This window comes from Oncorhynchus clarkii, unplaced genomic scaffold (genome assembly GCF_045791955.1).
Source record: "Oncorhynchus clarkii lewisi isolate Uvic-CL-2024 unplaced genomic scaffold, UVic_Ocla_1.0 unplaced_contig_5668_pilon_pilon, whole genome shotgun sequence".
In the NCBI taxonomy this organism is placed as follows: domain Eukaryota; kingdom Metazoa; phylum Chordata; class Actinopteri; order Salmoniformes; family Salmonidae; genus Oncorhynchus; species Oncorhynchus clarkii.
The window spans coordinates 249,255-274,340 of record NW_027257937.1 but is presented as its reverse complement, the minus strand read 5'-3'; the positions used below and the strand labels follow the sequence as shown (position 1 = coordinate 274,340).

General features: G+C 38.7%; 39 non-coding genes across 39 annotated transcripts; all 39 read left to right on the top strand.

Moving 5' to 3' along the window:
* Positions 1 to 299: 299 nt before the first annotated feature.
* trnaq-cug (transfer RNA glutamine (anticodon CUG)) lies at positions 300 to 371 on the top strand. The gene has a single exon. It is a non-coding gene; the product is annotated as a tRNA-Gln (tRNA).
* A 595-nt stretch (positions 372 to 966) lies between these two features.
* On the top strand, positions 967 to 1,038 carry trnaq-uug (transfer RNA glutamine (anticodon UUG)). The gene has a single exon. It is a non-coding gene; the product is annotated as a tRNA-Gln (tRNA).
* Positions 1,039 to 1,818: 780 nt separating this feature from the next.
* On the top strand, positions 1,819 to 1,890 carry trnaq-uug (transfer RNA glutamine (anticodon UUG)). The gene has a single exon. It is a non-coding gene; the product is annotated as a tRNA-Gln (tRNA).
* A 115-nt stretch (positions 1,891 to 2,005) lies between these two features.
* On the top strand, positions 2,006 to 2,077 carry trnaq-cug (transfer RNA glutamine (anticodon CUG)). Its single transcript has one exon. It is a non-coding gene; the product is annotated as a tRNA-Gln (tRNA).
* Positions 2,078 to 2,672: 595 nt separating this feature from the next.
* On the top strand, positions 2,673 to 2,744 carry trnaq-uug (transfer RNA glutamine (anticodon UUG)). The gene has a single exon. It is a non-coding gene; the product is annotated as a tRNA-Gln (tRNA).
* Positions 2,745 to 2,859: 115 nt separating this feature from the next.
* On the top strand, positions 2,860 to 2,931 carry trnaq-cug (transfer RNA glutamine (anticodon CUG)). Its single transcript has one exon. It is a non-coding gene; the product is annotated as a tRNA-Gln (tRNA).
* A 1,447-nt stretch (positions 2,932 to 4,378) lies between these two features.
* trnaq-uug (transfer RNA glutamine (anticodon UUG)) lies at positions 4,379 to 4,450 on the top strand. The gene has a single exon. It is a non-coding gene; the product is annotated as a tRNA-Gln (tRNA).
* Positions 4,451 to 4,565: 115 nt separating this feature from the next.
* Positions 4,566 to 4,637, top strand: trnaq-cug (transfer RNA glutamine (anticodon CUG)). The gene has a single exon. It is a non-coding gene; the product is annotated as a tRNA-Gln (tRNA).
* Positions 4,638 to 7,991: 3,354 nt separating this feature from the next.
* Positions 7,992 to 8,063, top strand: trnaq-uug (transfer RNA glutamine (anticodon UUG)). The gene has a single exon. It is a non-coding gene; the product is annotated as a tRNA-Gln (tRNA).
* Positions 8,064 to 8,178: 115 nt separating this feature from the next.
* On the top strand, positions 8,179 to 8,250 carry trnaq-cug (transfer RNA glutamine (anticodon CUG)). Its single transcript has one exon. It is a non-coding gene; the product is annotated as a tRNA-Gln (tRNA).
* Positions 8,251 to 8,845: 595 nt separating this feature from the next.
* trnaq-uug (transfer RNA glutamine (anticodon UUG)) lies at positions 8,846 to 8,917 on the top strand. The gene has a single exon. It is a non-coding gene; the product is annotated as a tRNA-Gln (tRNA).
* Positions 8,918 to 9,032: 115 nt separating this feature from the next.
* Positions 9,033 to 9,104, top strand: trnaq-cug (transfer RNA glutamine (anticodon CUG)). Its single transcript has one exon. It is a non-coding gene; the product is annotated as a tRNA-Gln (tRNA).
* A 781-nt stretch (positions 9,105 to 9,885) lies between these two features.
* trnaq-cug (transfer RNA glutamine (anticodon CUG)) lies at positions 9,886 to 9,957 on the top strand. The gene has a single exon. It is a non-coding gene; the product is annotated as a tRNA-Gln (tRNA).
* A 594-nt stretch (positions 9,958 to 10,551) lies between these two features.
* On the top strand, positions 10,552 to 10,623 carry trnaq-uug (transfer RNA glutamine (anticodon UUG)). The gene has a single exon. It is a non-coding gene; the product is annotated as a tRNA-Gln (tRNA).
* A 963-nt stretch (positions 10,624 to 11,586) lies between these two features.
* trnaq-cug (transfer RNA glutamine (anticodon CUG)) lies at positions 11,587 to 11,658 on the top strand. The gene has a single exon. It is a non-coding gene; the product is annotated as a tRNA-Gln (tRNA).
* A 595-nt stretch (positions 11,659 to 12,253) lies between these two features.
* Positions 12,254 to 12,325, top strand: trnaq-uug (transfer RNA glutamine (anticodon UUG)). The gene has a single exon. It is a non-coding gene; the product is annotated as a tRNA-Gln (tRNA).
* A 963-nt stretch (positions 12,326 to 13,288) lies between these two features.
* trnaq-cug (transfer RNA glutamine (anticodon CUG)) lies at positions 13,289 to 13,360 on the top strand. The gene has a single exon. It is a non-coding gene; the product is annotated as a tRNA-Gln (tRNA).
* Positions 13,361 to 13,955: 595 nt separating this feature from the next.
* trnaq-uug (transfer RNA glutamine (anticodon UUG)) lies at positions 13,956 to 14,027 on the top strand. The gene has a single exon. It is a non-coding gene; the product is annotated as a tRNA-Gln (tRNA).
* Positions 14,028 to 14,142: 115 nt separating this feature from the next.
* On the top strand, positions 14,143 to 14,214 carry trnaq-cug (transfer RNA glutamine (anticodon CUG)). Its single transcript has one exon. It is a non-coding gene; the product is annotated as a tRNA-Gln (tRNA).
* A 595-nt stretch (positions 14,215 to 14,809) lies between these two features.
* Positions 14,810 to 14,881, top strand: trnaq-uug (transfer RNA glutamine (anticodon UUG)). The gene has a single exon. It is a non-coding gene; the product is annotated as a tRNA-Gln (tRNA).
* Positions 14,882 to 14,996: 115 nt separating this feature from the next.
* trnaq-cug (transfer RNA glutamine (anticodon CUG)) lies at positions 14,997 to 15,068 on the top strand. The gene has a single exon. It is a non-coding gene; the product is annotated as a tRNA-Gln (tRNA).
* An 827-nt stretch (positions 15,069 to 15,895) lies between these two features.
* Positions 15,896 to 15,967, top strand: trnaq-uug (transfer RNA glutamine (anticodon UUG)). Its single transcript has one exon. It is a non-coding gene; the product is annotated as a tRNA-Gln (tRNA).
* A 622-nt stretch (positions 15,968 to 16,589) lies between these two features.
* trnaq-uug (transfer RNA glutamine (anticodon UUG)) lies at positions 16,590 to 16,661 on the top strand. The gene has a single exon. It is a non-coding gene; the product is annotated as a tRNA-Gln (tRNA).
* Positions 16,662 to 16,776: 115 nt separating this feature from the next.
* trnaq-cug (transfer RNA glutamine (anticodon CUG)) lies at positions 16,777 to 16,848 on the top strand. The gene has a single exon. It is a non-coding gene; the product is annotated as a tRNA-Gln (tRNA).
* A 1,159-nt stretch (positions 16,849 to 18,007) lies between these two features.
* Positions 18,008 to 18,079, top strand: trnaq-uug (transfer RNA glutamine (anticodon UUG)). The gene has a single exon. It is a non-coding gene; the product is annotated as a tRNA-Gln (tRNA).
* Positions 18,080 to 18,570: 491 nt separating this feature from the next.
* Positions 18,571 to 18,642, top strand: trnaq-uug (transfer RNA glutamine (anticodon UUG)). The gene has a single exon. It is a non-coding gene; the product is annotated as a tRNA-Gln (tRNA).
* Positions 18,643 to 19,419: 777 nt separating this feature from the next.
* Positions 19,420 to 19,491, top strand: trnaq-uug (transfer RNA glutamine (anticodon UUG)). Its single transcript has one exon. It is a non-coding gene; the product is annotated as a tRNA-Gln (tRNA).
* Positions 19,492 to 19,606: 115 nt separating this feature from the next.
* trnaq-cug (transfer RNA glutamine (anticodon CUG)) lies at positions 19,607 to 19,678 on the top strand. The gene has a single exon. It is a non-coding gene; the product is annotated as a tRNA-Gln (tRNA).
* A 594-nt stretch (positions 19,679 to 20,272) lies between these two features.
* On the top strand, positions 20,273 to 20,344 carry trnaq-uug (transfer RNA glutamine (anticodon UUG)). The gene has a single exon. It is a non-coding gene; the product is annotated as a tRNA-Gln (tRNA).
* Positions 20,345 to 20,459: 115 nt separating this feature from the next.
* Positions 20,460 to 20,531, top strand: trnaq-cug (transfer RNA glutamine (anticodon CUG)). Its single transcript has one exon. It is a non-coding gene; the product is annotated as a tRNA-Gln (tRNA).
* Positions 20,532 to 21,126: 595 nt separating this feature from the next.
* On the top strand, positions 21,127 to 21,198 carry trnaq-uug (transfer RNA glutamine (anticodon UUG)). The gene has a single exon. It is a non-coding gene; the product is annotated as a tRNA-Gln (tRNA).
* Positions 21,199 to 21,313: 115 nt separating this feature from the next.
* trnaq-cug (transfer RNA glutamine (anticodon CUG)) lies at positions 21,314 to 21,385 on the top strand. Its single transcript has one exon. It is a non-coding gene; the product is annotated as a tRNA-Gln (tRNA).
* A 596-nt stretch (positions 21,386 to 21,981) lies between these two features.
* trnaq-uug (transfer RNA glutamine (anticodon UUG)) lies at positions 21,982 to 22,053 on the top strand. The gene has a single exon. It is a non-coding gene; the product is annotated as a tRNA-Gln (tRNA).
* Positions 22,054 to 22,168: 115 nt separating this feature from the next.
* Positions 22,169 to 22,240, top strand: trnaq-cug (transfer RNA glutamine (anticodon CUG)). Its single transcript has one exon. It is a non-coding gene; the product is annotated as a tRNA-Gln (tRNA).
* A 595-nt stretch (positions 22,241 to 22,835) lies between these two features.
* Positions 22,836 to 22,907, top strand: trnaq-uug (transfer RNA glutamine (anticodon UUG)). Its single transcript has one exon. It is a non-coding gene; the product is annotated as a tRNA-Gln (tRNA).
* Positions 22,908 to 23,684: 777 nt separating this feature from the next.
* trnaq-uug (transfer RNA glutamine (anticodon UUG)) lies at positions 23,685 to 23,756 on the top strand. The gene has a single exon. It is a non-coding gene; the product is annotated as a tRNA-Gln (tRNA).
* Positions 23,757 to 23,871: 115 nt separating this feature from the next.
* On the top strand, positions 23,872 to 23,943 carry trnaq-cug (transfer RNA glutamine (anticodon CUG)). Its single transcript has one exon. It is a non-coding gene; the product is annotated as a tRNA-Gln (tRNA).
* A 594-nt stretch (positions 23,944 to 24,537) lies between these two features.
* On the top strand, positions 24,538 to 24,609 carry trnaq-uug (transfer RNA glutamine (anticodon UUG)). The gene has a single exon. It is a non-coding gene; the product is annotated as a tRNA-Gln (tRNA).
* Positions 24,610 to 24,724: 115 nt separating this feature from the next.
* trnaq-cug (transfer RNA glutamine (anticodon CUG)) lies at positions 24,725 to 24,796 on the top strand. The gene has a single exon. It is a non-coding gene; the product is annotated as a tRNA-Gln (tRNA).
* The last annotated feature ends 290 nt before the right edge of the window (positions 24,797 to 25,086 follow it).

Genomic DNA, 25,086 nt, shown 5'->3' with positions numbered 1-25,086 from the left:
AAATATTGTTGTCAGTTGAAAGTATTTTCAACACGTGAAGGAACGACAGTCCGCTGTTGCTAATTAAACGCAGAATTATTATTTTTTCAATTTCCATGTGGATTTAGAATATGGTTCTATGGTTTAATGGTTAGCACTCTGGACTTTAAATCCAGTGATCCGAGTTCAAATCTCGGTAGAACCTTCCTATTTTTTGTGCTGAATTATTCACATGGCCAACAAATAATCTCATAATCTGCTGTTTCTCTGGTGTACAAATGACAGGAAAATCGGAAGTCTACAATAATTACCCTGTATAGGGTTCTATGGTGTAATGGTTAGCACTCAGGACTCTGAATCCTGCGATCTGAGTTCAAATCTCGGTAGGACCTACCTTGATTTTGCAGTGACACACTCCTCCCCTGTCAACTTTAAAATAGTCGTGTGTGAAAGAAACAAATGGGTGGGAGTCAATAAGCACTCTTGTTACGCACAAATGGCTAGCCAACGGTAAATGCATACTATGAGTTCCTGGTAAGTTTTTTAATTGAAAACTTGCAGCCCCACAAAGAACTGAAAATGTTTCATATTTTGTTCACACTCATCACATCATTCGTGTTGGAAATATGTGGATTTCCAAGTGGATGCATGGTAGGGTAGCCCAGTTGATACCGTTTCTGGCCAGAAAATATTTTATCTGTTTTTCCGGTGAACCAAGGACAGTAAAATCTGAACCCGTCACAGAGTATTGAGTACAGGGTTCTATGCTGTAAAGGTTATCACTCAGGACTCTGAATCCTACAATCCGAGTTTAAATCTTGGACGATCCTACCATGTCAATAAATTTGCCTCGTGGAACTCGAATATAGCTGTCCAAATATTGTTGTCAGTTGAAAGTATTTGCAACACGTGAAGGAACGACAGTCCGCTGTTGCTAACTAAACACAGAATTTTTTTTTTTTAAATTTCCATGTGGATTTAGAATATGGTTCTATGGTTTAATGGTTAGCACTCTGGACTTTGAATCCAGTGATCCGAGTTCAAATCTCGGTAGAATCTTCCTATTTTTTGTGCTGAATTATTCACATGGCCAACCAATAATCTCATAATCTGCTGTTTATCCGGTGTACAAATGACAGGAAAATCGGAAGTCTACAATATTTACTCTATATAGGGTTCTATGGTGTAATGGTTAGCACTAAGTACTCTGAATCCTGCGATCTGAGTTCAAATCTCGGTAGGACCTACCTTGATTTTGCAGTGACACACTCCTCCCCTGTCAACTTTAAAATAGTCGTGTGTGAAAGAAACAAATGGGTGGAGTCAATAAGCACTCTTGTTACGCACAAATGGCTAGCCAACGGTAAATGCATACTATGAGTTCCTGGTAATTTTTTAATTGAAAACTTGCAGCCCCACAAAGAACTGAAAATGTTTCATATTTTGTTCACACTCATCACATCATTCGTGTTGGAAATATGTGGATTTCCAAGTGGATGCATGGTAGGGTAGCCCAGTTGATACCGTTTCTGGCCAGAAAATATTTTATCTGTTTTTCCGGTGAACCAAGGACAGTAAAATCTGAACCCGTCACAGAGTATTGAGTACAGGGTTCTATGCTGTAAAGGTTATCACTCAGGACTCTGAATCCTACAATCCGAGTTTAAATCTTGGACGATCCTACCATGTCAATAAATTTGCCTCGTGGAACTAGAATATAGCTGTCCAAATATTGTTGTCAGTTGAAAGTATTTTCAACACGTGAAGGAACGACAGTCCGCTGTTGCTAATTAAACGCAGAATTATTATTTTTTCAATTTCCATGTGGATTTAGAATATGGTTCTATGATGTAATGGTTAGCACTCTGGACTTTGAATCCAGTGATCCGAGTTCAAATCTCAGTAGAACCTTCCTATTTTTTGTGCTGAATTATTCACATGGCCAACAAACAATCTCATAATCTGCTGTTTCTCTGGTGTACAAATGACAGGAAAATCGGAAGTCTACAATAATTACCCTGTATAGGGTTCTATGGTGTAATGGTTAGCACTCATGACTCTGAATCCTGCGATCCGAGTTCAAATCTCGGTAGGACCTACCTTGATTTTGCAGTGACACACTCCTCCCCTGTCAACTTTAAAATAGTCGTGTGTGAAAGAAACAAATGGGTGGGAGTCAATAAGCACTCTTGTTACGCACGAATGGCTAGCCAACGTTAAATGCATACTATGAGTTCCTGGTAAGTTTTTTAATTGAAAACTTGCAGCCCCACAAAGAACTGAAAATGTTTCATATTTTGTTCACACTCATCACATCATTCGTGTTGGAAATATGTGGATTTCCAAGTGGATGCATGGTAGGGTAGCCCAGTTGATACCGTTTCTGGCCAGAAAATATTTTATCTGTTTTTCCGGTGAACCAAGGACAGTAAAATCTGAACCCGTCACAGAGTATTGAGTACAGGGTTCTATGCTGTAAAGGTTATCACTCAGGACTCTGAATCCTACAATCCGAGTTTAAATCTTGGACGATCCTACCATGTCAATAAATTTGCCTCGTGGAACTCGAATATAGCTGTCCAAATATTGTTGTCAGTTGAAAGTATTTGCAACACGTGAAGGAACGACAGTCCGCTGTTGCTAACTAAACGCAGAATTTTTTTTTTTTAAATTTCCATGTGGATTTAGAATATGGTTCTATGGTTTAATGGTTAGCACTCTGGACTTTGAATCCAGTGATCTGAGTTCAAATCTCGGTAGAACCTTCCTATTTTTTGTGCTGAATTATTCACATGGCCAACCAAAAATCTCATAATCTGCTGTCTATCCGGTGACCAAATGACAGGAAAATCGGAAGTCTACGATAATTACTCTGTATAGGGTTCTATGGTGTAATGGTTAGCACTCAGGACTCTGAATCCTGCGATCCGAGTTCAAATCTCAGTAGGACCTACCTTGATTTTGCAGTGACACACTCCTCCCCTGTCAACTTTAAAATAGTCGTGTGTGAAAGAAACAAATGGTTGGGAGTCAATAAGCACTCTTGTTACGCACTAATGGTTATCCAACGGTAAATGCATACTATGAGTTGTTGGTAAGTTTTTTAATTGAAAACTTGCAGCCAAACAAGGAACTGAAAATGTTTCATATTTTGTTCACACTCATCACATTATTCGTGTTGGAAATATGTGGATTTCCAAGTGGATGCATGGTAGGGTAGCCCAGTTGATACCGTTTCTGGCCAGAAAATATTTTATCTGTTTTTCCGGTGAACCAAGGACAGTAAAATCTGAACCCGTCACAGAGTATTGAGTACAGGGTTCTATGCTGTAAAGGTTATCACTCAGGACTCTGAATCCTACAATCCGAGTTTAAATCTTGGACGATCCTACCATGGCAATTAATTTGCCTCGTGGAACTAGAATATAGCTGTCCAAATATTCTTGTCAGTTGAAAGTATTTGCAACACGTGAAGGAACGACAGTCCGCTGTTGCTAATTAAAAGCATAATTATTTTTTTTTCAATTTCCATGTGGATTTAGAATATGGTTCTATGATGTAATGGTTAGCACTCTGGACTTTGAATCCAGTGATCTGAGTTCAAATCTTGGTAGAATCTTCCTATTTTTTGTGCTGAATTATTCACATGGCCAACCAATAATCTCATAATCTGCTGTTTATCCGGTGTACAAATGACAGGAAAATCGGAAGTCTACAATAATTACTCTATATAGGGTTCTATGGTGTAATGGTTAGCACTAAGTACTCTGAATCCTGCGATCTGAGTTCAAATCTCGGTAGGACCTACCTTGATTTTGCAGTGACACACTCCTCCCCTGTCAACTTTAAAATAGTCGTGTGTGAAAGAAACAAATGGGTGGAGTCAATAAGCACTCTTGTTACGCACAAATGGCTAGCCAACGGTAAATGCATACTATGAATTCCTGGTAATTTTTTAATTGAAAACTTGCAGCCCCACAAAGAACTGAAAATGTTTCATATTTTGTTCACACTCATCACATCATTCGTGTTGGAAATATGTGGATTTCCAAGTGGATGCATGATAGGGTAGCCCAGTTGATACCGTTTCTGGCCAGAAAATATTTTATCTGTTTTTCCGGTGAACCAAGGACAGTAAAATCTGAACCCGTCACAGAGTATTGAGTACAGGGTTCTATGCTGTAAAGGTTATCACTCAGGACTCTGAATCCTACAATCCGAGTTTAAATCTTGGACGATCCTACCATGTCAATAAATTTGCCTCGTGGAACTCGAATATAGCTGTCCAAATATTGTTGTCAGTTGAAAGTATTTGCAACACGTGAAGGAACGACAGTCCGCTGTTGCTAACTAAACGCAGAATTTTTTTTTTTTTAATTTCCATGTGGATTTAGAATATGGTTCTATGGTTTAATGGTTAGCACTCTGGACTTTGAATCCAGTGATCTGAGTTCAAATCTCGGTAGAACCTTCCTATTTTTTGTGCTGAATTATTCACATGGCCAACCAATAATCTCATAATCTGCTGTCTATCCGGTAACCAAATGACAGGAAAATCGGAAGTCTACAATAATTACTCTGTATAGGGTTCTATGGTGTAATGGTTAGCACTCAGGACTCTGAATCCTGCGATCCGAGTTCAAATCTCAGTAGGACCTACCTTTTTTGCAGTGACACACTCCTCCCCTGTCAACTTTAAAATAGTCGTGTGTGAAAGAAACAAATGGGTGGGAGTCAATAAGCACTCTTGTTACGCACGAATGGTTATCCAACGGTAAATGCATGCTATGAGTTCCTGGTAAGTTTTTTAATTGAAAACTTGCAGCCAAACAAAGAACTGAAAATGTTTCATATTTTGTTCACACTCATCACATTATTCGTGTTGGAAATATGTGGATTTCCAAGTGGATGCATGGTAGGGTAGCCCAGTTGATACCGTTTCTGGCCAGAAAATATATGATCTGTTTTTCCGGTGAACCAAGGACAGTAAAATCTGAACCCGTCACAGAGTATTGAGTACACGGTTCTATGCTGTAAGGGAATACCCCCCTGAATTGGACAAAAATGAATGGCAAGATATTGGCATTGGACAAACCATATACACGATGTCCAATACCACCCAAAGCGGCGTTGATTCGTGCAAAGTATATGGCAAATGTCATATGGCAATTGCCAATTGTAACACCTCAAAAATCCAACAGGGGGCGAGTGCGCTCCACCGGGGTTTTTCATATTGGAAATGCAACCCAAGTCAACATCCAAAAGAAAAATTTTGAAAAAAATCAAAATTCTTTTGATTTTTTTGTCAATTACACATGTGTAAGAGCTGTATGAATATACTTTTGTCCAATTTTTTTATCATATTTTTTTTTTTTTAATTACATGCGCATAAGGCATATGTTTTGTCCATTTGCAATATGATTTCATAGGAAGTCAAAAGTCAAAAGTCAAAAATGTCAAAATTTGGTAAAAAACTTCACACATCCCTAAAAAAGTGCTTTCTGGACCGTTTTTCAAATTCTTTCAATTTTTATGTCAATTACACATGTATAAGAACTTTATCAACATACTTTAGTCATACTTTATTATCATTTTTTTTTTTTTTTTTACTTGTGCATAAGGCATATGTTTTCTCCATTTGGAATATGATTTCATAGGAAGTCAAAAGTCAAAAGTCAAAAATGTCAAAATTTGGTAAAAAACTTCACACATCCTTAAAAAAGTGCTTTCTGGACTGTTTTTCAAAATTCTTTCAATTTTTGTGTCAATTACACATGTATAAGAACTTGATCAACATACTTTAGTCATACTTTATTATCATTTTTTTTTTTTTTTACTTGTGCATAAGGCATATGTTTTCTCCATTTGGAATATGATTTCATAGGAAGTCAAAAGTCAAAAGTCAAAAATGTCAAAATTTTATAAAAAACTTCACACACCCTTAAAAAAGTGCTTTCTGGACCGTTTTTCAAAATTCTTTCGAATTTTGTGTCAATTACACACGTTTAAGAACTGTATCAACATACTTTATTCGTATTTTATTATCATAATTTTTTATATATTTTTTTACTTGTGCATAAGGCATATGTTTTGTCCATTTGCAATATGATTTAATAGGATGTCAAAAGTCGAAAATTTGATTTTTTTTTTAAACTTTAAAAACTAAAAAAAGTGCTTTCTGGACCGTTTTTCGAAATTGTTTCGATTTTAAGACAATTAATCATGTGTAAGAAGTGTATGAATATACTTTTGTAAAATGTTATTATCATAATTTTTTTTTTTTTACTTGTGCATAAGGAATATGATTTGTCCATTTGCAATATGATTTCATAGGAAGTCAAAAGTCAAAGTCCAAAGTCAATTGTTTTGGGGGCCAAAATTGACTGAATCCCGAGTTTCGGCTCGATAGGTCATTTGGTGTCCGAGAAAAACCCTAATTGGTGCTGAAAATCCACTATTTTCCATGCCTTGCTACGGGGTCCTTGAACGAGCTATCGGACAGAAACGTTGGGGTCCGTCTCTATGGGCCGAGCCGGTTTCAATGCACCTAGCCTTGCGTCTCTGAGACTTTTCTAAACGTCTTCATTTTTGTGATGGTCAAAATGAATTGAAGGTATTGCAAATGTACGAGGCTGTTTCTCGGTCCGAGAACCGTCTAGAGCCACGTAACTCACCACGCACCATCGACCGGAGGTCTAGAACAGGTTTCTAAAGTTTCGGAACTCTAGGTCTGACGGTTCTTTTTTAGCTCCAACAAAGCTAACTATTGCAGCCACTGTCTGTCTCTACGCACCCCAATACGTCCCTCCATCCAAGTTGTGTTTTAGTGTGATTTTTTTTTCCTTTGATTTTTTGGGGGAAAAATGACTGATTTACAGTTCATGGGGGTTGCCTAATCACATATATGAAGTTTTGGACAGATCTGACTTTTTTAACCCTTCGAAACAGCACCTGAGACACCATTTAAGGCACTTCCGGTTGGCACAGGAAGCTATAATTCACCACATATCCTCATTGGGGTATGCTTTTACATAATCCTGAGTTTTAAGTCTTTACGTTAAGAACTGAGTTATTTACGGAGGGTTTAGTATGTGTGTGTTATTTCAGAAAATCATAGAAAATCACAGAAATCTCGCAGAGCTCCGCAGCACACTTTAAAAAGATTCGTATGAACACCCTGCAACTGGATCTGTAACCGTTGAAAAAAAAACGCCTATTTGTGACCATCACCAAGTTGTCATTGTTCCGTTTCTCTTAAATGACGATAGATAAATGGCTGGTTCTTTTTTTATTGACACCGGAGGCTCCTTGACTTTGACCTGAAGTGGAACAATAATTTCTCTATTTCCATTTTGGACCTTTAATCCCAGAAAAACGGCCATAACTCAAAAACCGTTGAGGCCTAGACGCCATCTTGTTCGGGGCCAACTGCCCATTATGCCAAACCTACGCTCACCAAGTTTTGGCTTCGAAATATTTTCCGTTTTCGAGATAAGGCCCCGTCGTGATTCGTGATGTTTTGCCAAATTGCCATATGATTCCGTATGCCTTCTTGTGGGAATTTCCGGGATAGCGGAAAAATGGTCCAAAACTTGTTTATTTTATAAAACGGAAACCGAATGTCCGACAAAGTTCATTTGATGACTTCCCGGTAGGTCTGGCCCTACCGCACGGCCCGACGCCGACCGCTAATTTTACAAACGATTTCGGACGTCTAGTAAGGGACCGTACATTTGCAATATGGACTTTTTCACCGATCATACACGAAATGCCGAAATGTTCCCTTAAGGTATGTAAAGGTTATCACTCAGGACTCTGAATCCTACAATCCGAGTTTAAATCTTGGACGATCCTACCATGTCAATTAATTTGCCTCGTGGAACTCGAATATAGCTGTCCAAATATTGTTGTCAGTTGAAAGTATTTGCAACACGTGAAGGAACGACAGTCCGCTGTTGCTAATTTAAACGCAGATTTTTTTTTTTTTCAATTTCCATGTGGATTTAGAATATGGTTCTATGGTGTAATGGTTAGCACTCTGGACTTTGAATCCAGTGATCCGAGTTCAAATCTCGGTAGAACCTTCCTATTTTTTGTGCTGAATTATTCACATGGCCAACCAATAATCTCATAATCTGCTGTTTATCCGGTGTACAAATGACAGGAAAATCGGAAGTCTGCAATAATTATTCTGTATAGGGTTCTATGTTGTAATGGTTAGCACTCAGGACTCTGAATCCTGCGATCTGAGTTCAAATCTCGGTAGGACCTACCTTGATTTTGCAGTGACACACTCCTCCCCTGTCAACTTTAAAATAGTCGTGTGTGAAAGAGACAAATGGGTGGGAGTCAATAAGCACTCTTGTTACGCACAAATGGCTAGCCAACGGTAAATGCATACTATGAGTTCCTGGTAATTTTTTAATTGAAAACTTGCAGCCCCACAAAGAACTGAAAATGTTTCATATTTTGTTCACACTCATCACATCATTCGTGTTGGAAATATGTAGATTTCCAAGTGGATGCATGGTAGGGTAGCCCAGTTTATACCGTTTCTGGCCAGAAAATATTTTGTCTGTTTTTCCGGTGAACCAAGGACAGTAAAATCTGAACCCGTAACAGAGTATTGAGTACAGGGTTCTATGCTGTAAAGGTTATCACTGAGGACTCTGCATCCTACAATCCGAGTTTAAATCTTGAACGATCCTACCATGTCAATTAATTTGCCTCGTGGAACTCGAATATAGCTGTCCAAATATTGTTGTCAGTTGAAAGTATTTGCAACACGTGAAGGAACGACAGTCCACTGTTGCTAATTTAAACGCAGATTATTTTTTTTTTCAATTTCCATGTGGATTTAGAATATGGTTCTATGATGTAGTGGTTAGCACTCTGGACTTTGAATCCAGCGATCCGAGTTCAAATCTCGGTAGAACCTTCCTATTTTTTGTGCTGAATTATTCACATGGCCAACCAATAATCTCATAATCTGCTGTTTATCCGGTGTACAAATGACAGGAAAATCGGAAGTCTGCAATAATTATTCTGTATAGGGTTCTATGTTGTAATGGTTAGCACTCAGGACTCTGAATCCTGCGATCTGAGTTCAAATCTCGGTAGGACCTACCTTGATTTTGCAGTGACACACTCCTCCCCTGTCAACTTTAAATAGTCGTGTGTGAAAGAGACAAATGGGTGGGAGTCAATAAGCACTCTTGTTACGCACGAATGGCTATCCAACGTTAAATGCATACTATGAGTTCCTGGTAAGTTTTTTAATTGAAAACTTGCAGCCCCACAAAGAACTGAAAATGTGTCATATTTTGTTCACACTCATCACATCATTCTTGTTGGAAATATGTGGATTTCCAAGTGGATGCATGGTAGGGTAGCCCAGTTGATACCGTTTCTGGCCAGAAAATATTTTATCTGTTTTTCCGGTGAACCAAGGACAGTAAAATCTGAACCCGTCACAGAGTATTGAGTACAGGGTTCTATGATGTAAAGGTTATCACTCAGGACTCTGAATCCTACAATCCGAGTTTAAATCTTGGACGATCCTACCATGTCAATTAATTTGCCTCGTGGAACTAGAATATAGCTGTCCAAATATTCTTGTCAGTTGAAAGTATTTGCAACACGTGAAGGAACGACAGTCCGCTGTTGCTAATTAAACGCATAATTATTTTTTTTTCAACTTCCATGTGGATTTAGAATGTGGTTCTATGATGTAATGGTTAGCACTCTGGACTTTGAATCCAGTGATCTGAGTTCAAATCTTGGTAGAATCTTCCTATTTTTTGTGCTGAATTATTCACATGGCCAACCAATAATCTCATAATCTGCTGTTTATCCGGTGTACAAATGACAGGAAAATCGGAAGTCTCCAATAATTACTCTATATAGGGTTCTATGGTGTAATGGTTAGCACTAAGGACTCTGAATCCTGCGATCTGAGTTCAAATCTCGGTAGGACCTACCTTGATTTTGCAGTGACACACTCCTCCACTGTCAACTTTAAAATAGTCGTGTGTGAAAGAAACAAATGGGTGGAGTCAATAAGCACTCTTGTTACGCACAAATGGCTAGCCAACGGTAAATGCATACTATGAGTTCCTGGTAAGTTTTTTAATTGAAAACTTGCAGCCCCACAAAGAACTGAAAATGTTTCATATTTTGTTCACACTCATCACATCATTCGTGTTGGAAAAATGTGGATTTCCAAGTGGATGCATGGTAGGGTAGCCCAGTTGATACCGTTTCTGGCCAGAAAATATTTTATCTGTTTTTCCGGTGAACCAAGGACAGTCAAATCTGAACCCGTCACAGAGTATTGAGTACAGGGTTCTATGCTGTAAAGGTTATCACTCAGGACTCTGAATCCTACAATCTGAGTTTAAATCTTGGACGATCCTACCATGTCAATTAATTTGCCTCGTGGAACTAGAATATAGCTGTCCAAATATTGTTGTCAGTTGAAAGTATTTGCAACACGTGAAGGAACGACAGTCCGCTGTTGCTAATTAAACGCAGATTTTTTTTTTTTTCAATTTCGTAGTGGATTTAGAATATGGTTCTATGGTGTAATGGTTAGCACTCTGGACTTTGAATCCAGTGATCCAAGTTCAAATCTCGGTAGAACCTTCCTATTTTTTGTGCTGAATTATTCACATGGCCAACCAATAATCTCATAATCTGCTGTTTATCCGGTGTACAAATGACAGGAAAATCGGAAGTCTACAATAATTACTCTGTATAGGGTTCTATGGTGTAATGGTTAGCACTCTGAATCCTGCGATCCGAGTTCAAGTCTCGGTAGGACCTACCTTGATTTTGCAGTGACACACTCCTCCCCTGTCAACTTTAAAATAGTCGTGTGTGAAAGAAACAAATGGGTGGGAGTCAATAAGCACTCTTGTTACGCACGAATGGCTATCCAACAATAAATGCATACTGTGAGTTGTTGGTAAATTTTTTAATTGAAAACTTGCAGCAACCACAAAGAACTGAAAATGTTTCATATTTTGTTCACACTCATCACATAATTCGTGTTGGAAATATGTGGATTTACAAGTGGATGCATGGTAGGGTAGCCCAGTTGATACCGTTTCTGGCCAGAAAATATTTTATCTGTTTTTCCGGTGAACCAAGGACAGTAAAATCTGAACCCGTCACAGAGTATTGAGTACAGGGTTCTATGCTGTAAAGGTTATCACTCAGGACTCTGAATCCTACAATCCGAGTTTAAATCTTGGACGATCCTACCATGTCAATTAATTTGCCTCGTGGAACTAGAATATAGCTGTCCAAATATTGTTGTCAGTTGAAAGTATTTTCAACACGTGAAGGAACGACAGTCCGCTGTTGCTAATTAAACGCAGAATTATTATTTTTTCAATTTCCATGTGGATTTAGAATATGGTTCTATGATTTAATGGTTAGCACTCTGGACTTTGAATCCAGTGATCCGAGTTCAAATCTCGGTAGAACCTTCTTATTTTTTGTGCTGAATTATTCACATGGCCAACCAATAATCTCATAATCTGCTGTCTATCCGGTGTACAAATGACAGGAAAATCAGAAGTCTACAATAATTACTCTGTATAGGGTTCTATGGTGTAATGGTTAGCACTCAGGACTCTGAATCCTGCGATCCGAGTTCAAATCTCGGTAGGACCTACCTTGATTTTGCAGTGACACACTCCTCCCCTGTCAACTTTAAAATAATCGTGTGTGAAAGAAACAAATGGGTGGGAGTCAATAAGCACTCTTGTTACGCACAAATGGCTAGCCAACGTTAAATGCATACTATGAGTTCCTGGTAAGTTTTTTAATTGAAAACTTGCAGCCCCACAAAGAACTGAAAATGTTTCATATTTTGTTCACACTCATCACATCATTCGTGTTGGAAATATGTGGATTTCCAAGTGGATGCATGGTAGGGTAGCCCAGTTGATAATGTTTCTGGCCAGAAAATATTTTATCTGTTTTTCCGCTGAACCAAGGACAGTAAAATCTGAACCCGTCACAGAGTATTGAGTACAGGGTTCTATGCTGTAAAGGTTATCACTCAGGACTCTGAATCCTACAATCCGAGTTTAAATCTTGGACGATCCTACCATGTCAATTATTTTGCCTGGTGGAACTCGAATATAGCTGTCCAAATATTGTTGTCAGTTGAAAGTATTTGCAACACGTGAAGGAACGACAGTCCGCTGTTGCTAATTAAACGCATAATTATTTTTTTTTCAATTTCCATGTGGATTTAGAATATGGTTCTATGGTGTAATGGTTAGCACTCTGGACTTTGAATCCAGTGATCCGAGTTCAAATCTCGGTAGAACCTTCCTATTTTTTGTGCTGAATTATTCACATGGCCAACCAATAATCTCATAATCTGCTGTTTATCCGGTGTACAAATGACAGGAAAATCGGAAGTCTACAATAATTACTCTGTATAGGGTTCTATGGTGTAATGGTTAGCACTCTGAATCCTGCGATCCGAGTTCAAGTCTCGGTAGGACCTACCTTGATTTTGCAGTGACACACTCCTCCCCTGTCAACTTTAAAATAGTCGTGTGTGAAAGAAACAAATGGGTGGGAGTCAATAAGCACTCTTGTTACGCACGAATGGCTATCCAACAATAAATGCATACTGTGAGTTGTTGGTAAATTTTTTAATTGAAAACTTGCAGCAACCACAAAGAACTGAAAATGTTTCATATTTTGTTCACACTCATCACATAATTCGTGTTGGAAATATGTGGATTTACAAGTGGATGCATGGTAGGGTAGCCCAGTTGATACCGTTTCTGGCCAGAAAATATTTTATCTGTTTTTCCGGTGAACCAAGGACAGTAAAATCTGAACCCGTCACAGAGTATTGAGTACAGGGTTCTATGCTGTAAAGGTTATCACTCAGGACTCTGAATCCTACAATCCGAGTTTAAATCTTGGACGATCCTACCATGTCAATTAATTTGCCTCGTGGAACTAGAATATAGCTGTCCAAATATTGTTGTCAGTTGAAAGTATTTTCAACACGTGAAGGAACGACAGTCCGCTGTTGCTAATTAAACGCAGAATTATTATTTTTTCAATTTCCATGTGGATTTAGAATATGGTTCTATGATTTAATGGTTAGCACTCTGGACTTTGAATCCAGTGATCCGAGTTCAAATCTCGGTAGAACCTTCCTATTTTTTGTGCTGAATTATTCACATGGCCAACCAATAATCTCATAATCTGCTGTTTATCCGGTGTACAAATGACAGGAAAATCAGAAGTCTACAGTAATTACTCTGTATAGGGTTCTATGGTGTAATGGTTAGCACTCAGGACTCTGAATCCTGCGATCCGAGTTCAAATCTCGGTAGGACCTACCTTGATTTTGCAGTGACACACTCCTCCCCTGTCAACTTTAAAATAATCGTGTGTGAAAGAAACAAATGGGTGGGAGTCAATAAGCACTCTTGTTACGCACAAATGGCTAGCCAACGTTAAATGCATACTATGAGTTCCTGGTAAGTTTTTTAATTGAAAACTTGCAGCCCCACAAAGAACTGAAAATGTTTCATATTTTGTTCACACTCATCACATCATTCGTGTTGGAAATATGTGGATTTCCAAGTGGATGCATGGTAGGGTAGCCCAGTTGATAATGTTTCTGGCCAGAAAATATTTTATCTGTTTTTCCGCTGAACCAAGGACAGTAAAATCTGAACCCGTCACAGAGTATTGAGTACAGGGTTCTATGCTGTAAAGGTTATCACTCAGGACTCTGAATCCTACAATCCGAGTTTAAATCTTGAACGATCCTACCATGTCAATTATTTTGCCTGGTGGAACTCGAATATAGCTGTCCAAATATTGTTGTCAGTTGAAAGTATTTGCAACACGTGAAGGAACGACAGTCCGCTGTTGCTAATTAAACGCAGAATTATTTTTTTTTCAATTTCCATGTGGATTTAGAATATGGTTCTATGGTGTAATGGTTAGCACTCTGGACTTTGAATCCAGTGATCCGAGTTCAAATCTCGGTAGAACCTTCCTATTTTTTGTGCTGAATTATTCACATGGCCAACCAATAATCTCATAATCTGCTGTTTATCTGGTGTACAAATGACAGGAAAATCGGAAGTCTACAATAATTACTCTGTATAGGGTTCTATGGTGTAATGGTTAGCACTCAGGACTCTGAATCCTGCGATCCGAGTTCAAATCTCGGTAGGACCTACCTTGATTTTGCAGTGACACACTCCTCCCCTGTCAACTTGAAAATAGTTGTGTGTGAAAGAAACAAATGGGTGGGAGTCAATAAGCACTCTTGTTACGCACGAATGGCTATCCAACAATAAATGCATACTATGAGTTGTTGGTAAGTTTTTTAATTGAAAACTTGCAGCCCCACAAAGAACTGAAAATGTTTCATATTTTGTTCACACTCATCACATTATTCGTGTTGGAAATATGTGGATTTCCAAGTGGATGCATGGTAGGGTAGCCCAGTTGATACCGTTTCTGGCCAGAAAATATTTTATCAGTTTTTCCGGTGAACCAAGGACAGTAAAATCTGAACCCGTCACAGAGTATTGAGTACAGGGTTCTATGCTGTAAAGGTTATCACTCAGGACTCTGAATCCTACAATCCGAGTTTAAATCTTGGACGATCCTACCATGTCAATTAATTTGCCTCGTGGAACTAGAATATAGCTGTCCAAATATTGTTGTCAGTTGAAAGTATTTTCAACACGTGAAGGAACGACAGTCCGCTGTTGCTAATTAAACGCAGAATTATTATTTTTTCAATTTCCATGTTGATTTAGAATATGGTTCTATGATGTAATGGTTAGCACTCTGGACTTTGAATCCAGTGATCCGAGTTCAAATCTCGGTAGAACCTTCCTATTTTTTGTGCTGAATTATTCACATGGCCAACAAATAATCTCATAATCTGCTGTTTCTCTGGTGTACAAATGACAGGAAAATCGGAAGTCTACAATAATTACTCTGTATAGGGTTCTATGGTGTAATGGTTAGCACTCAGGACTCTGAATCCTGCGATCCGAGTTCAAATCTCGGTAGGACCTACCTTGATTTTGCAGTGACACACTCCTCCCCTGTCAACTTTAAAATAGTCGTGTGTGAAAGAAACAAATGGGTGGGAGTCAATAAGCACTCTTGTTACGCACGAATGGCTAGCCAACGTTAAATGCATACTATGAGTTCCTGGTAAGTTTTTTAATTGAAAACTTGCAGCCCCACAAAGAACTGAAAATGTTTCATATTTTGTTCACACTCATCACATCATTCGTGTTGGAAATATGTGGATTTCCAAGTGGATGGATGCATGGTAGGGTAGCCCAGTTGATAACGTTTCTGGCCAGAAAATATTTTATCTGTTTTTCCGGTGAACCAAGGACAGTAAAATCTGAACCCGTCACAGAGTATTGAGTACAGGGTTCTATGCTGTAAAGGTTATCACTTAGGACTCTGAATCCTACAATCCGAGTTTAAATCTTGGACGATCCTACCATGTCAATTAATTTGCCTCGTGGAACTAGAATATAGCTGTCCAAATATTGTTGTCAGTTGAAAGTATTTGCAACACGTGAAGGAACGACAGTCCGCTGTTGCTAATTAAACGCAGAATTATTTTTTTTTCAATTTCCATGTGGATTTAGAATATGGTTCTATGCTGTAAAGGTTATCACTCAGGACTCTGAATCCTACAATCCGAGTTTAAATCTTGGACGATCCTACCATGTCAATTAATTTGCCTGGTGGAACTCGAATATAGCTGTCCAAATATTGTTGTCAGTTGAAAGTATTTGCAACACGTGAAGGAACGACAGTCCGCTGTTGCTAATTAAACGCATAATTTTTTTTTTTCAATTTCAATGTGGATTTAGAATATGGTTCTATGGTGTAATGGTTAGCACTCTGGACTTTGAATCCAGTGATCCGAGTTCAAATCTCGGTAGAACCTTCCTATTTTTAGTGCTGAATTATTCACATGGCCAACCAATAATCTCACAATCTGCTGTTTATCCGGTGTACAAATGACAGAAAAATCGGAAGTCTACAATAATTCCTGTGTATAGGGTTCTATGGTGTAAAGGTTATCACTCAGGACTCTGAATCCTACAATCCGAGTTTAAATCTTGGACGATCCTACCATGTCAATTAATTTGCCTCGTGGAACTCGAATATAGCTGTCCAAATATTGTTGTCAGTTGAAAGTATTTGCAACACGTGAAGGAACGACAGTCCGCTGTTGCTAATTAAACGCAGAATTCCTATTTTTTGTGCTGAATTATTCATATGGCCAACCAATAATCTCATAATCTGCTGTTTATCCGGTGTACAAATGACAGGAAAATCGGAAGTCTACAATGATTACTCTGTATAGGGTTCTATGGTGTAATGGTTATCACTCAGGACTCTGAATCCTACAATCCGAGTTTAATTTGCCTCATGGAACTAGAATATAGCTGTCCAAATATTGTTGTCAGTTGAAAGTATTTGCAACACGTGAAGGAACGACAGTCCGCTGTTGCTAATTAAACGCAGAATTTTTTTTTTTCAATTTCCATGTGTATTTAGAATATGGTTCTATGGTGTAATGGTTAGCACTCTGCACTTTGAATCCAGTGATCCGAGTTCAAATCTCGGTAGAACCTTCCTATTTTTTGTGCTGAATTATTCACATGGCCAAACAATAATCTCATAATCTGCTGTTTATCCGGTGTACAAATGACAGGAAAATCAGAAGTCTACAATAATTACTATGTATAGGGTTCTATGGTGTAATGGTTAGCACTCAGGACTCTGAATCCTGCGATCTGAGTACAAATCTCGGTAGGACCTACCTTGATTTTGCAGTGACACACTCCTCCCCTGTCTACTTTAAAATAGTCGTGTGTGAAAGAAACAAATGGGTGGGAGTCAATAAGCACTCTTGTTACGCACGAAGGGCTATCCAACGATAAATGCATACTATGAGTTGTTGGTAAATTTTTTAATTGAAAACTTGCAGCAACCACAAAGAACTGAAAATGTTTCATATTTTGTTCACACTCATCACATCATTCGTGTTGGAAATATGTGGATTTCCAAGTGGATGCATGGTAGGGTAGCCCAGTTGATACCGTTTCTGGCCAGAAAATATTTTATCTGTTTTTCTGGTGAACCAAGGACAGTAAAATCTGAACCCGTCACAGAGTATTGAGTACAGGGTTCTATGCTGTAAAGGTTATCACTCAGGACTCTGAATCCTACAATCCTTGTTTAAATCTTGGACGATCCTACCATGTCAATTAATTTGCCTGGTGGAACTCGAATATAGCTGTCCAAATATTGTTGTCAGTTGAAAGTATTTGCAACACGTGAAGGAACGACAGTCCGCTGTTGCTAATTAAACGCAGAATTATTTTTTTTTCAATTTCCATGTGGATTTAGAATATGGTTCTATGATGTAATGGTTAGCACTCTGGACTTTAAATCCAGTGATCCGAGTTCAAATCTCTGTAGAACCTTCCTATTTTTTGTGCTGAATTATTCACATGGCCAACCAATAATCTCATAATCTGCTGTCTATCCGGTGTACAAAGAACTGAAAATGTTTCATATTTTGTTCACACTCATCACATAATTCGTGTTGGAAATATGTGGATTTCCAAGTGGATGCATGGTAGGGTAGCCCAGTTGATACCGTTTCTGGCCAGAAAATATTTTATCTGTTTTTCCGGTGAACCAAGGACAGTAAAATCTGAACCCGTCACAGAGTATTGAGTACAGGGTTCTATGCTGTAAAGGTTATCACTCAGGACTCTGAATCCTACAATCCGAGTTTAAATCTTGGACGATCCTACCATGTCAATTCATTTGCCCCGTGGAACTTGAATATAGCTGTCCAAATATTGTTGTCAGCTGAAAGTATTTGCAACACGTGAAGGAACGACAGTCAGCTGTTGCTAATTAAACGCATAATTTTTTTTTTTTCAATTTCCATGTGGATTTAGAATATGGTTCTATGGTGTAATGGTTAGCACTCTGGACTTTGAATCCAGTGATCCGAGTTCAAATCTCGGTAGAACCTTCCTATTTTTTGTGCTGAATTATTCACATGGCCAACCAATAATCTCATAATCTGCTGTCTATCCGGTGTACAAAGAACTGAAAATGTTTCATATTTTGTTCACACTCATCACATCATTCGTGTTGGAAATATGTGGATTTCCAAGTGGATGCATGGTAGGGTAGCCCAGTTGATACCGTTTCTGGCCAGAAAATATTTTATCTGTTTTTCCGGTGAACCAAGGACAGTAAAATCTGAACCCGTCACAGAGTATTGAGTACAGGGTTCTATGCTGTAAAGGTTATCACTCAGGACTCTGAATCCTACAATCCGAGTTTAAATCTTGGACGATCCTACCATGTCAATTAATTTGCCCCGTGGAACTTGAATATAGCTGTCCAAATATTGTTGTCAGTTGAAAGTATTTGCAACACGTGAAGGAACGACAGTCAGCTGTTGCTAATTAAACGCATAATTTTTTTTTTTTAAATTTCCATGTAGATTTAGAATATGGTTCTATGGTGTAATGGTTAGCACTCTGGACTTTGAATCCAGTGATCCGAGTTCAAATCTCGGTAGAACCTTCCTATTTTTTGTGCTGAATTATTCACATGGCCAACCAATAATCTCATAATCTGCTGTTTATCCGGTGTACAAATGACAGAAAAATCGGAAGTCTACAATAATTACTCTGTATAGGGTTCTACGGTGTAATGGTTAGCACTCAGGACTCTGAATCCTGCGATCCGAGTTCAAATCTCGGTAGCACCTACCTTGATTTTGCAGTGACACACTCCTCCCCTGTCAACTTTAAAATAGTCGTGTGTGAAAGAAACAAATGGGTGGGAGTCAATAAGCACTCTTGTTACGCACTAATGGCTAGCCTACAGTAAATGCATACTATGAGTTGTTGCTAAGTTTTTTAATTGAAAACTTGCAGCCCCACAAAGAACTGAAAATGTTTCATATTTTGTTCACACTCATCACATCATTCGTGTTGGAAATATGTGGATTTCCAAGTGGATGCATGGTAGGGTAGCCCAGTTGATAACGTTTCTGGCCAGAAAATATTTTATCTGTTTTTCCGGTGAACCAAGGACAGTAAAATCTGAACCCGTCACAGAGTATTGAGTACAGGGTTCTATGCTGTAAAGGTTATCACTCAGGAATCCTACAATCCGAGTTTAAATCTTGGACGATCCTACCATGTCAATTAATTTGCCTGGTGGAACTCGAATATAGCTGTCCAAATATTGTTGTCAGTTGAAAGTATTTGCAACACGTGAAGGAACGACAGTCCGCTGTTGCTAATTAAACGCATAATTATTTTTTTTTTCAATTTCCATTTGGATTTAGAATATGGTTCTATGGTGTAATGGTTAGCACTCTGGACTTTGAATCCAGTGATCCGAGTTCAAATCTCGGTAGAACCTTCCTATTTTTTGTGCTGAATTATTCACATGGCCAACCAATAATCTCATAATCTGCTGTTTATCTGGTGTACATATGACAGGAAAATCGGAAGTCTACAATAATTACTCTGTATAGGGTTCTATGTTGTAATGGTTAGCACTCAGGACTCTGAATCCTGCGATCCGAGTTCAAATCTCGGTAGGACCTACCTTGATTTTGCAGTGACACACTCCTCCCCTGTCAACTTTAAAATAGTCGTGTGTGAAAGAAACAAATGGGTGGGAGTCAATAAGCACTCTTGTTACGCACGAATGGCTAGCCAACGTTAAATGCATACTATGAGTTCCTGGTAAGTTTTTTAATTGAAAACTTGCAGCCCCACAAAGAACTGAAAATGTTTCATATTTTGTTCACACTCATCACATCATTCGTGTTGGAAATATGTGGATTTCCAAGTGGATGCATGGTAGGGTAGCCCAGTTGATACCGCTTCTGGCCAGAAAATATTTTATCTGTTTTTCCGGTGAACCAAGGACAGTAAAATCTGAACCCGTCACAGAGTATTGAGTACAGGGTTCTATGCTGTAAAGGTTATCACTCAGGACTCTGAATCCTACAATCCGAGTTTAAATCTTGGACGATCCTACCATGTCAATTAATTTGCCTCGTGGAACTAGAATATAGCTGTCCAAATATTGTTGTCAGTTGAAAGTATTTGCAACACGTGAAGGAACGACAGTCCACTGTTGCTAATTAAACGCAGAATTCTTTTTTTAAAATTTCCATGTGGATTTAGAATGTGGTTCTATGGTTTAATGGTTAGCACTCTGGACTTTGAATCCAGTGATCCGAGTTCAAATCTCGGTAGAACCTTCCTATTTTTTGTGCTGAATTATTCACATGGCCAACAAATAATCTCATAATCTGCTGTTTATCTGGTGTACAAATGACAGGAAAATCGGAAGTCTACAATAATTACTCTGTATAGGGTTCTATGGTGTAATGGTTAGCACTCAGGCCTCTGAATCCTGCGATCCGAGTTCAAATCTCGGTAGGACCTACCTTGATTTTGCAGTGACACACTCCTCCCCTGTCAACTTTAAAATAGTTGTGTGTGAAAGAAACAAATGGGTGGGAGTCAATAAGCACTCTTGTTACGCACGAATGGCTATCCAACGATAAATGCATACTATGAGTTGTTGGTACGTTTTTTAATTGAAAACTTGCAGCAACCACAAAGAACTGAAAATGTTTCATATTTTGTTCACACTCATCACATAATTCGTGTTGGAAATATGTGGATTTCCAAGTGGATGCATGGTAGGGTAGCCCAGTTGATACCGTTTCTGGCCAGAAAATATTTTATCTGTTTTTCCGGTGAACCAAGGACAGTAAAATCTGAACCCGTCACAGAGTATTGAGTACAGGGTTCTATGCTGTAAAGGTTATCACTCAGGACTCTGAATCCTACAATCCGAGTTTAAATCTTGGACGATCCTACCATGTCAATTAATTTGCCTCGTGGAACTAGAATATAGCTGTCCAAATATTGTTGTCAGTTGAAAGTATTTGCAACACGTGAAGGAACGACAGTCCACTGTTGCTAATTAAACGCAGAATTCTTTTTTTAAAATTTCCATGTGGATTTAGAATGTGGTTCTATGGTTTAATGGTTAGCACTCTGGACTTTGAATCCAGTGATCCGAGTTCAAATCTCGGTAGAACCTTCCTATTTTTTGTGCTGAATTATTCACATGGCCAACAAATAATCTCATAATCTGCTGTTTATCTGGTGTACAAATGACAGGAAAATCGGAAGTCTACAATAATTACTCTGTATAGGGTTCTATGGTGTAATGGTTAGCACTCAGGCCTCTGAATCCTGCGATCCGAGTTCAAATCTCGGTAGGACCTACCTTGATTTTGCAGTGACACACTCCTCCCCTGTCAACTTTAAAATAGTTGTGTGTGAAAGAAACAAATGGGTGGGAGTCAATAAGCACTCTTGTTACGCACGAATGGCTATCCAACGATAAATGCATACTATGAGTTGTTGGTACGTTTTTTAATTGAAAACTTGCAGCAACCACAAAGAACTGAAAATGTTTCATATTTTGTTCACACTCATCACATAATTCGTGTTGGAAATATGTGGATTTCCAAGTGGATGCATGGTAGGGTAGCCCAGTTGATACCGTTTCTGGCCAGAAAATATTTTATCTGTTTTTCCGGTGAACCAAGGACAGTAAAATCTGAACCCGTCACAGAGTATTGAGTACAGGGTTCTATGCTGTAAAGGTTATCACTCAGGACTCTGAATCCTACAATCCGAGTTTAAATCTTGGACGATCCTACCATGTCAATTAATTTGCCTGGTGGAACTCGAATATAGCTGTCCAAATATTGTTGTCAGTTGAAAGTATTTGCAACACGTGAAGGAACGACAGTCCGTTGTTGCTAATGAAACGCAGAGTTTTTTTTTTTTTAATTTCCATGTGGATTTAGAATGTGGTTCTATGGTTTAATGGTTAGCACTCTGGACTTTGAATCCAGTGATCCGAGTTCAAATCTCGGTAGAACCTTCCTATTTTTTGTGCTGAATTATTCACATGGCCAACCAATAATCTCATAATCTGCTGTTTATCCGGTGTACAAATGACAGGAAAATCGGAAGTCTACAATAATCACTCTGTATAGGGTTCTATGGTGTAATGGTTAGCACTCAGGACTCTGAATCCTGCGATCCGAGTTCAAATCTCGGTAGGACCTACCTTGATTTTGCAGTGACACACTCCTCCCCTGTCAACTTTAAAATAGTTGTGTGTGAAAGAGACAAATGGGTGGGAGTCAATAAGCACTCTTGTTACGCACGAATGGCTATCCAACGGTAAATGCATACTATGAGTTCCTGGTAAGTTTTTTAATTGAAAACTTGCAGCCCCACAAAGAACTGAAAATGTTTCATATTTTGTTCACACTCATCACATCATTCGTGTTGGAAATATGTGGATTTCCAAGTGGATGCATGGTAGGGTAGACCAGTTGATACCGTTTCTGGCCAGAAAATATTTTATCTGTTTTTCCGGTTAACCAAGGACAGTAAAATCTGAACCCGTCACAGAGTATTGAGTACAGGGTTCTATGCTGTAAAGGTTATCACTCAGGACTCTGAATCCTACAATCCGAGTTTAAATCTTGAACGATCCTACCATGTCAATTAATTTGCCTCGTGGAACTAGAATATAGCTGTCCAAATATTGTTGTCAGTTGAAAGTATTTGCAACACGTGAAGGAACGACAGTCAGCTGTTGCTAATTAAACGCATAATTTTTTTTTTTTAAATTTCCATGTAGATTTAGAATATGGTTCTATGGTGTAATGGTTAGCACTCTGGACTTTGAATCCAGTGATCCGAGTTCAAATCTCGGTAGAACCTTCCTATTTTTTGTGCTGAATTATTCACATGGCCAACCAATAATCTCATAATCTGCTGTTTATCCGGTGTACAAATGACAGAAAAATCGGAAGTCTACAATAATTACTCTGTATAGGGTTCTACGGTGTAATGGTTAGCACTCAGGACTCTGAATCCTGCGATCCGAGTTCAAATCTCGGTAGCACCTACCTTGATTTTGCAGTGACACACTCCTCCCCTGTCAACTTTAAAATAGTCGTGTGTGAAAGAAACAAATGGGTGGGAGTCAATAAGCACTCTTGTTACGCACTAATGGCTAGCCTACAGTAAATGCATACTATGAGTTGTTGCTAAGTTTTTTAATTGAAAACTTGCAGCCCCACAAAGAACTGAAAATGTTTCATATTTTGTTCACACTCATCACATCATTCGTGTTGGAAATATGTGGATTTCCAAGTGGATGCATGGTAGGGTAGCCCAGTTGATAACGTTTCTGGCCAGAAAATATTTTATCTGTTTTTCCGGTGAACCAAGGACAGTAAAATCTGAACCCGTCACAGAGTATTGAGTACAGGGTTCTATGCTGTAAAGGTTATCACTCAGGAATCCTACAATCCGAGTTTAAATCTTGGACGATCCTACCATGTCAATTAATTTGCCTGGTGGAACTCGAATATAGCTGTCCAAATATTGTTGTCAGTTGAAAGTATTTGCAACACGTGAAGGAACGACAGTCCGCTGTTGCTAATTAAACGCATAATTATTTTTTTTTTCAATTTCCATTTGGATTTAGAATATGGTTCTATGGTGTAATGGTTAGCACTCTGGACTTTGAATCCAGTGATCCGAGTTCAAATCTCGGTAGAACCTTCCTATTTTTTGTGCTGAATTATTCACATGGCCAACCAATAATCTCATAATCTGCTGTTTATCTGGTGTACATATGACAGGAAAATCGGAAGTCTACAATAATTACTCTGTATAGGGTTCTATGTTGTAATGGTTAGCACTCAGGACTCTGAATCCTGCGATCCGAGTTCAAATCTCGGTAGGACCTACCTTGATTTTGCAGTGACACACTCCTCCCCTGTCAACTTTAAAATAGTCGTGTGTGAAAGAAACAAATGGGTGGGAGTCAATAAGCACTCTTGTTACGCACGAATGGCTAGCCAACGTTAAATGCATACTATGAGTTCCTGGTAAGTTTTTTAATTGAAAACTTGCAGCCCCACAAAGAACTGAAAATGTTTCATATTTTGTTCACACTCATCACATCATTCGTGTTGGAAATATGTGGATTTCCAAGTGGATGCATGGTAGGGTAGCCCAGTTGATACCGCTTCTGGCCAGAAAATATTTTATCTGTTTTTCCGGTGAACCAAGGACAGTAAAATCTGAACCCGTCACAGAGTATTGAGTACAGGGTTCTATGCTGTAAAGGTTATCACTCAGGACTCTGAATCCTACAATCCGAGTTTAAATCTTGGACGATCCTACCATGTCAATTAATTTGCCTCGTGGAACTAGAATATAGCTGTCCAAATATTGTTGTCAGTTGAAAGTATTTGCAACACGTGAAGGAACGACAGTCCACTGTTGCTAATTAAACGCAGAATTCTTTTTTTAAAATTTCCATGTGGATTTAGAATGTGGTTCTATGGTTTAATGGTTAGCACTCTGGACTTTGAATCCAGTGATCCGAGTTCAAATCTCGGTAGAACCTTCCTATTTTTTGTGCTGAATTATTCACATGGCCAACAAATAATCTCATAATCTGCTGTTTATCTGGTGTACAAATGACAGGAAAATCGGAAGTCTACAATAATTACTCTGTATAGGGTTCTATGGTGTAATGGTTAGCACTCAGGCCTCTGAATCCTGCGATCCGAGTTCAAATCTCGGTAGGACCTACCTTGATTTTGCAGTGACACACTCCTCCCCTGTCAACTTTAAAATAGTTGTGTGTGAAAGAAACAAATGGGTGGGAGTCAATAAGCACTCTTGTTACGCACGAATGGCTATCCAACGATAAATGCATACTATGAGTTGTTGGTACGTTTTTTAATTGAAAACTTGCAGCAACCACAAAGAACTGAAAATGTTTCATATTTTGTTCACACTCATCACATAATTCGTGTTGGAAATATGTGGATTTCCAAGTGGATGCATGGTAGGGTAGCCCAGTTGATACCGTTTCTGG